The following is a 7,032-nucleotide window of genomic DNA, read 5'->3' as shown; positions in this document are numbered from 1 at the left end:
CATAGAAGTTTGCCAAAGAGGTCATAACACACAGGTTTTGAATCATTAGTTTAGACCTATGGTTTCAAAGGAATCCCAAGCCATTGTAGCAGAAAGGACAGGGCAGAGTGGGCAGTGTGAGCATGGCACAGAGACATTCTGGCAGACCAGGAACAGAAACCAGAAAGAACTAAAAAGGTGGACTGCTGACCTTCAAAATAAAGCTCTAATGTCAACCTCTCCCACAATAATCACTGTGTAAGAAAATGTCCCATAGGCATGTTCACAGGCCAATCTGATGGGAACATTTTCTCAATTTTCCTTTTCTCGGATATTTCTAAACTATTTCATTGAAAAAGCTAGCCAGGAAACCATAATATTATTGTATAAGATACGATACTTTTTTCCATAACATACAATTCAGTTCTCCACCATCTTTAAAAAACACATTAATTAAAAGAAGTAGGTGTTGTACATTTATATTTCTTCTTTCCTATATAAAGTTGCTAATTTGGGTGATATCATACAGTTCAAGACACTATTTTCTCTGAATGCTAATAGATCTTCATTTTATTAATTTCCGGAGTGAAAGGGAATCATTACCCTTGACTGCACTTCTGCGTGAGAGTGGAAAAATTATGACATGTTTAGTTGTGAAGAGTAGATTTCACACGGTACATTTTAATAGACTTCAGTAGGAAGCCCTCAGAAGTAAGCAATATATGGCATGGTGTGGTCAATCTTTGTTTTTAGTGTGCTGAAATTAATGTGGTAACCATCAATCATAAGAGAGACAAAAGATAGCGTAAATGTTAGTACTGGCAGGTTATAGGTAATTGCAGCTTGAAATTATTACTACTATTATTATTATTGCTATTATTGTTACTTTAAATGTCATCTTAAGCAACTTCAATTTATTCTGATATTCTTTCAAAAAACTATTTCTCTTTCCTTTTCTTTAAATCATGTATAATATTGAGCTTGTAAGTTTGAACAGTATATTATGTGCCAATACCTTACTGTGTATGCGCCCCATCATTCAGCCCCTTTGATGGTTCTTAAAGATATAAGTGTGTATGTGTGTGTACAATTTTATATATGCAAGTTTAAGACATTTTTCTCACTGCAAAGATTTCATTTTCTATTAATGGGATCTTGTACGATTCAGGAAAATGCCATACTATGAAATCCCAGAGAATAATGCTAAAATTTTCAAAGAGAAAGAGATTTTCAGGGAAGAGACAAAAGAGATACCTTAGAGAAAAACAACTGTCAGCTCCTGGTGCTGCTGTACATGAATATAAAGTTGCACTACATGGTGAAAGCAGCAGAAGCAATTGAAATCACTGTAATGCTCTTTCCTAAACAACATGAGTTCTGTGTGCGTCCTTCTTCGTCGCTTTAGGCCGAGGCTCATTTTAACAACTTAATCATTCACAGAAAAAATGTACCTGCATGACTATGAAACACGGTTGTAAGGTATTAATTGAGGGTGTGTTCAATCCTTCTGGGAGCCATTCTATAAATTTGATGGGGAGATTAAAACATATGCTCTTATGATCAGTGTGGCACCCACTCCAGGGACTGCCCTGCCTCCTAGTAGAATACAAATGCTCTTAATCCTCCACTCAGGAGTTCTGGTGATTGCTAATCACCATGTTTCTAAGGAAGAGTTTCTCCTCCATTCTTACCTTCTCAGGGAGAAAGGATACTCAGTGAGATTCTAGACAGTTTATCTAGAAGTTTTTCTTTGTTTTATTTTTTTTCTAACAGAGGTATGGAAAGCAGATACTCCTTAAAGGTAATAGATAGTGTGTTGTCTGTTTGGGTGGTAATAACAAAGTGAGATTCACATTGTGCATTTTAAAAAATTACTTCTTTTACTTTAGTGATATTGTACTACAATAATATCTGTAGTAAAGGGGATCGGCGAGCCGCCTGGCTCCCGGGTAGCTTTACCCAAAATAGTTACATGGAAATCGTATTCATTTAAACACTGTCTGGCCCATTAGTTCTAGCCTCTTATTAGCTAACTCTCACATCTTGATTTAACCCATTTCTAATAATCTGTATGTCACCACGAGCTCGTGACTTACCGGGAAAGATTCAGCATGTCTGACCTGGCAGCTTCATGGCGGGCAGCTCTCTGTCTCTGCCTCCTTTTTCCCAGCATTCTGTTTTGCCTACTCCACCTATCTAAGCTGCTGTGCTATCAAAAGGCCAAGTCAGTCTCTTTATTTAACCAATGAAAGCAACACATAGAAAGAAGACCCTTCTACATCAAATATCACTTCCCCCTTTGATTTCCTTCCTCCAGACCTTCCCATATAATCGTTCTTTCTCTTTTTCATATTTATATCATCTATTTTCATTGATTGTTATAAATGAATAAGTATATACATGAATATTCCTAAATACATAAATACAACCTGCTAGAACAGGAGAACTATTCTACTCAAGCAGGAGTACAACAATTGGCTATCCAATATCAAAATGTCAGGTGTTGTGCATAATGAAATTTTATTAATATTAACCAATTAGGACCATGTTCATGGAAATAGAGTGACCCTTTTCTGGTGCGGGAGAATTGTCTGTATTCTGTCAATCATGTTTTAAATAAACGCTGATTGGCCAGGCAGGAGGTGTAGGTGTGAAAACCAGACAGGAAGTGGAAATGATGCAAGGAGAGCAGGAGAATTCTGGGGAGGAGGAAGTTGATTCGTCCCACTCCTGTCCAGGCCACCGAAGGAGCAGGATGTGAGCTGCCCCATTGAAAAAGGTACTGAGCCACATGGCTAAAAATAGATCAGATAAATGGGTTAATCAAAATGTAAGAGTTAGTTAATAAGTAGCCTGACCTAATGGGCCAATCAGCTTTATAACTTATGGAGTCCTGTGGGTGATTTTCTCTGGGGCTTGCCAGCTGTGGGGTACCAGGTGGGACAGAAAAACACAAACAAACAGGCCCCCTCATGTTACACTTTTCCATCTCAAATAATGGTGAGTCAGATATCCCTTTTAGGGTTTATACTCCCGTGATCCTTTAGAATATCTAATTGGGGAGTGAGGTTCAAAACCAGTGTACAAATGTTATAATTATCCTATGTCTTTTGAGGCTGCAAGTCCTCTATTAATATGTAAGTGTAGCAATTGGGAAAGTGACCCGATACATTAATTTTTGATATGGCTGTAATGACCTACATATACTAGCAAGGAGCAATTAGGACTTAATCAAATAAGACAATTTGACCATCAGAAGGCACAACTACCAAGATTCAGCTGCAGTTTTCTTGGTTGCCTCATTTTTAACTTCCTGTTAAACCAAGTCACACAAGTACAGAGTTAAAGCTTAAATTTTTATTCTTTGTTTCTAACCCCTTGCTTACATCACATCAACACCTTTCTTTATTTCCTGAGTTCTGAGAAACTGAATGCTTCTGATATTCGATTATTCTTTACTGAGTTTAGATGGGTTTAAAAGTGTGTGTGTGTGTGTGTGTGTGTGTGTGCATGTCTCAGTGTATTTGCATGTATGTGTGTGCATTTGCATGTGTGTGTGTGTTTTCCAACTGTTGTTGTTTTTGTCTTCCCAGAATCCTACTAGCATGCTATCTCCCTCTGAATTTGGGATCTGGGGGGATTTTTTTGGACCCCTCTCCCCAAATCAACATACAAAATTTGCTTTCTGTGATCAAACAGGAATATTGTTGGGAGCATTACATTTCAATAATCTTAATGTTCAAAGTCACACCTTTCTCACTTTATGTCCGTTGAACATTTTTCTTTAGCAGTTTAAAGTGCGTATGTGTGCCTGTGGTTTGCAAGCATGTTTACACACATTTATGTATAAACACACATATGCATGCATGAGTTCATTCTGAGGCCTGATACTAATACCTCCTAGTCATCTTTGGTTGCTGTTCCACCATGGTCATTAAGGAAGTGTCATATAATCAAACTCAGTTCCCATATAGTTATTATAGTCAGCTTGCTCTGAGGACCCTGCCTTCACCTTCCAACACTGGAATTACAGGGAGAACACCATTATCCTAGACATTTTTCTGAATTCTGTGAATTGAAACTTCAATCTTCATGTTTCCATGGTCCCACTTAGTCATTTCTACATCACTTAATAAATGCTTTCTCATGAATTGTACTCAATTTCTTCATAGGAGAAATGTCATAAGCTTTATTTCCATGTATTTTGTATTTTATAAAACAATTGCATGAAGGATGCTAGTTAAGTTTTTAAAAATACTTTGAAAATTCCTTTACCTTAGGCATTTCTATGGAATTAGGGAAGTGAGAGGAATTTACACGCTCATCCTATTAGCCATCTGCTTCATTATTTTCTGGGGAGCTTATTAAAATGCACATTGTACAATATCACTATCTAATCTAAATCCCTAGGGCTGGGTCCAAATTTGGGCTTCTTTAGCTCATTATTAAATAGAAAAAAAATGATTACAAACTTTTAGATTAGGAAGCAAATGAGAAAATGAGATGGTTTATAGTTTTCTTATGTCTTTAATAGGATACATATGTAATTTATTTATGAGAATATTAGAGAAATTTATGTGCTTGGCTCTTCAGCACCATAATTGATAAGGCTATAAACCCAGAAACTAGAAACCTGTTTCCACTGATTACTAAATATGCTATAAAACATCACAGGAAGAGTTATAATGCTGAAGTATGTGCAAGTTCACAGAATTAAAGAGCCCATGACACTGTCTACATTGTCTTCCATCGTTTTTAAATTTAAATTGAGTAAGTCTTTTGCTTGCCCTGAGAGCAGAAGGCCAGTATGGCTTACTTATTCACTCAGCCCCTAAGAAACCTCTAAGTCAATGAAATACAATGACAATACAATGAAGTTCCTGGTCTATTTATTCTTGTTTCCCACTTTATACTATGCTCCCAACACACATGTGACATCTATGTCTGGTCATTCCATGTCCAAACCAGTGTTCAATAGATTTTGCTAGTTTTTGATACCATAGTCTCTTTTGATTTAATAATCAACTGCTCAAGAAGGAAAATCGAGAGGATAAACTAACTTATGGCCTGAGACAAACTGGGTGAGGAGGAAACATGACCAAAACATATTATAGGAATAAAAATGTTAAACAAAAATAATTTTAAAATTATATATATCATATATGCAGATACAAGCATTATAAAATTTAGAATTCCCTTATCCTATAGTATGTTAGAACTTGCATTTTTGAGAAAAATGAGGCAAAACACAATCATTTCATGAGGTAGATAAGTTGTAAATTGTCACTTGAAATGTAACTTTATTTCACTTGGTGTGTGTGCTCCTCATAGCATATAAAAATGGTCATGTACACCAATCTTCTCACATCTAACATTCCCTGAGTCATCCCCAACTATAGCGATGAATCAACTAGAAGGCTTGATTAGACAGATATGGTCTTTGTAAAGTACAAATGAGTTACGTTTTCATGGCTATAGTAATAGTATCTATGTTTTTCTTAAATGTGTACTATCTGATATGAGTTATGATGGAAAACTCTTAAACCAAGGAAAAAACAAAATCACCTCCCTATTAAAATTTGTCTGGATTTAAGGCCCTGATTTGGTGATGTTGCTTTAGAGAAATAATTTAAGTTTATAGACATGTGATTCCAGAGTTAGATATATTTTAATATGGTTTACAAATGAAATTAATATACATGTACATAGTGATGTACAAGTGTAATGAAATGGGGAAATGAGCATGGAGAAACCAAGACTACTAAACAGAGACGATCTCTACTCTTGTTATAGTTTTGTTGCAAGTCCATCAACAGGAAAAACAAATATTTCATGGTTGGATATTACGCTCTATAATTCTCTTTAGTTTAACATTGTCTTTCAAACCAAATATTGACTGATTCTGCATTTTATTACAATGGCCAGAACACTTCTCTCAGTTTCCTTTTTAGTAAAGTCAGAACTGATTCTTAAATCAGCTTTTGTGACCCCTGGAGTAGACAGAGTAGAGAATTATCCTCTGGCCTAATTTAAGATCAAGTTCTGCATCTACAATTCAGGAGCGGATGACTCATTGGTAACAGCTCTGATCCTGCTTAACAAATGGACTGCTAACTTTCAATTATATAATGATACACACAGAGAATAGAATAACTGTTTAATATGGAAATCAATGGAGTGTTTTATTTGGTGGCATATGATATTTGGATGGGATAGTTCCCCACCATCCTATGAAAACTCCATTTAAACTTTTTTTATCATGACACTTTCACCGTACTAGGCTTCCATTTGGCTTCTCCAAAGGACTTTACTGCTAGATATACCCAATTAGAGAAGCATCCTTATGTAGTAGATGGCAGTTAATACAGAGACCCATAACTGGATAACATGCAGATAGGGAGTGACGTTAGAACATTCAGCCATAAGTAAGATGACTTTAACACACCTCTTTCCTCAAGGCTCAGGCATCTATTCAGAAGTGGAGGCAGAGAGAATGTAAGAGCCAGAGGTGATAAACCACTCCAACAAAACATGATTTTCCAGGTACTTTAGGTTTGATGTACATATGAACTCACAGAGACTGTAACATTATGCATGCGACCTTCACAGGTTCAATCCAGATTGGATCCCAGCACTGACAGGGGGAAGGAGACATACCTTTCCACCCCTAATCAAGAAGCTGGTTGTCATTTATCACTCTGCTGGGAGAAAAAAAATTGAGTTTTTTTAAGGGCTGTGTCACTGAGTATATCAAACACACTCCAACTCTGGCTTCATGCCTAAGACCAGTTGGTCAACACAAATTGATTTGTGTGTTCTTTCTTTGTTTGTTGTTTATGATGATGTTTTGTTTTTCTAAAGAGAATAAAATATGGGTGGTTATGAAAGTGGGGGAGAATCTTGAAGGAGTTGGGGATGATATAAGAATATTGTCAAAAGATAGAGTATGTAATTTTCAAAATAATATTTATCAACCAAAACCAAGGAAATCACATGAAATAATTATTCAAAATTATTTCTATTAGTAAAACTAAAGTATAACATTTAACACAT

Source organism: Myodes glareolus, chromosome 18, assembly GCF_982192425.1.
Source record: "Myodes glareolus chromosome 18, mMyoGla1.1, whole genome shotgun sequence".
NCBI lineage: Eukaryota > Metazoa > Chordata > Mammalia > Rodentia > Cricetidae > Myodes > Myodes glareolus.
Note: the sequence above shows the minus strand (reverse complement) of the source record.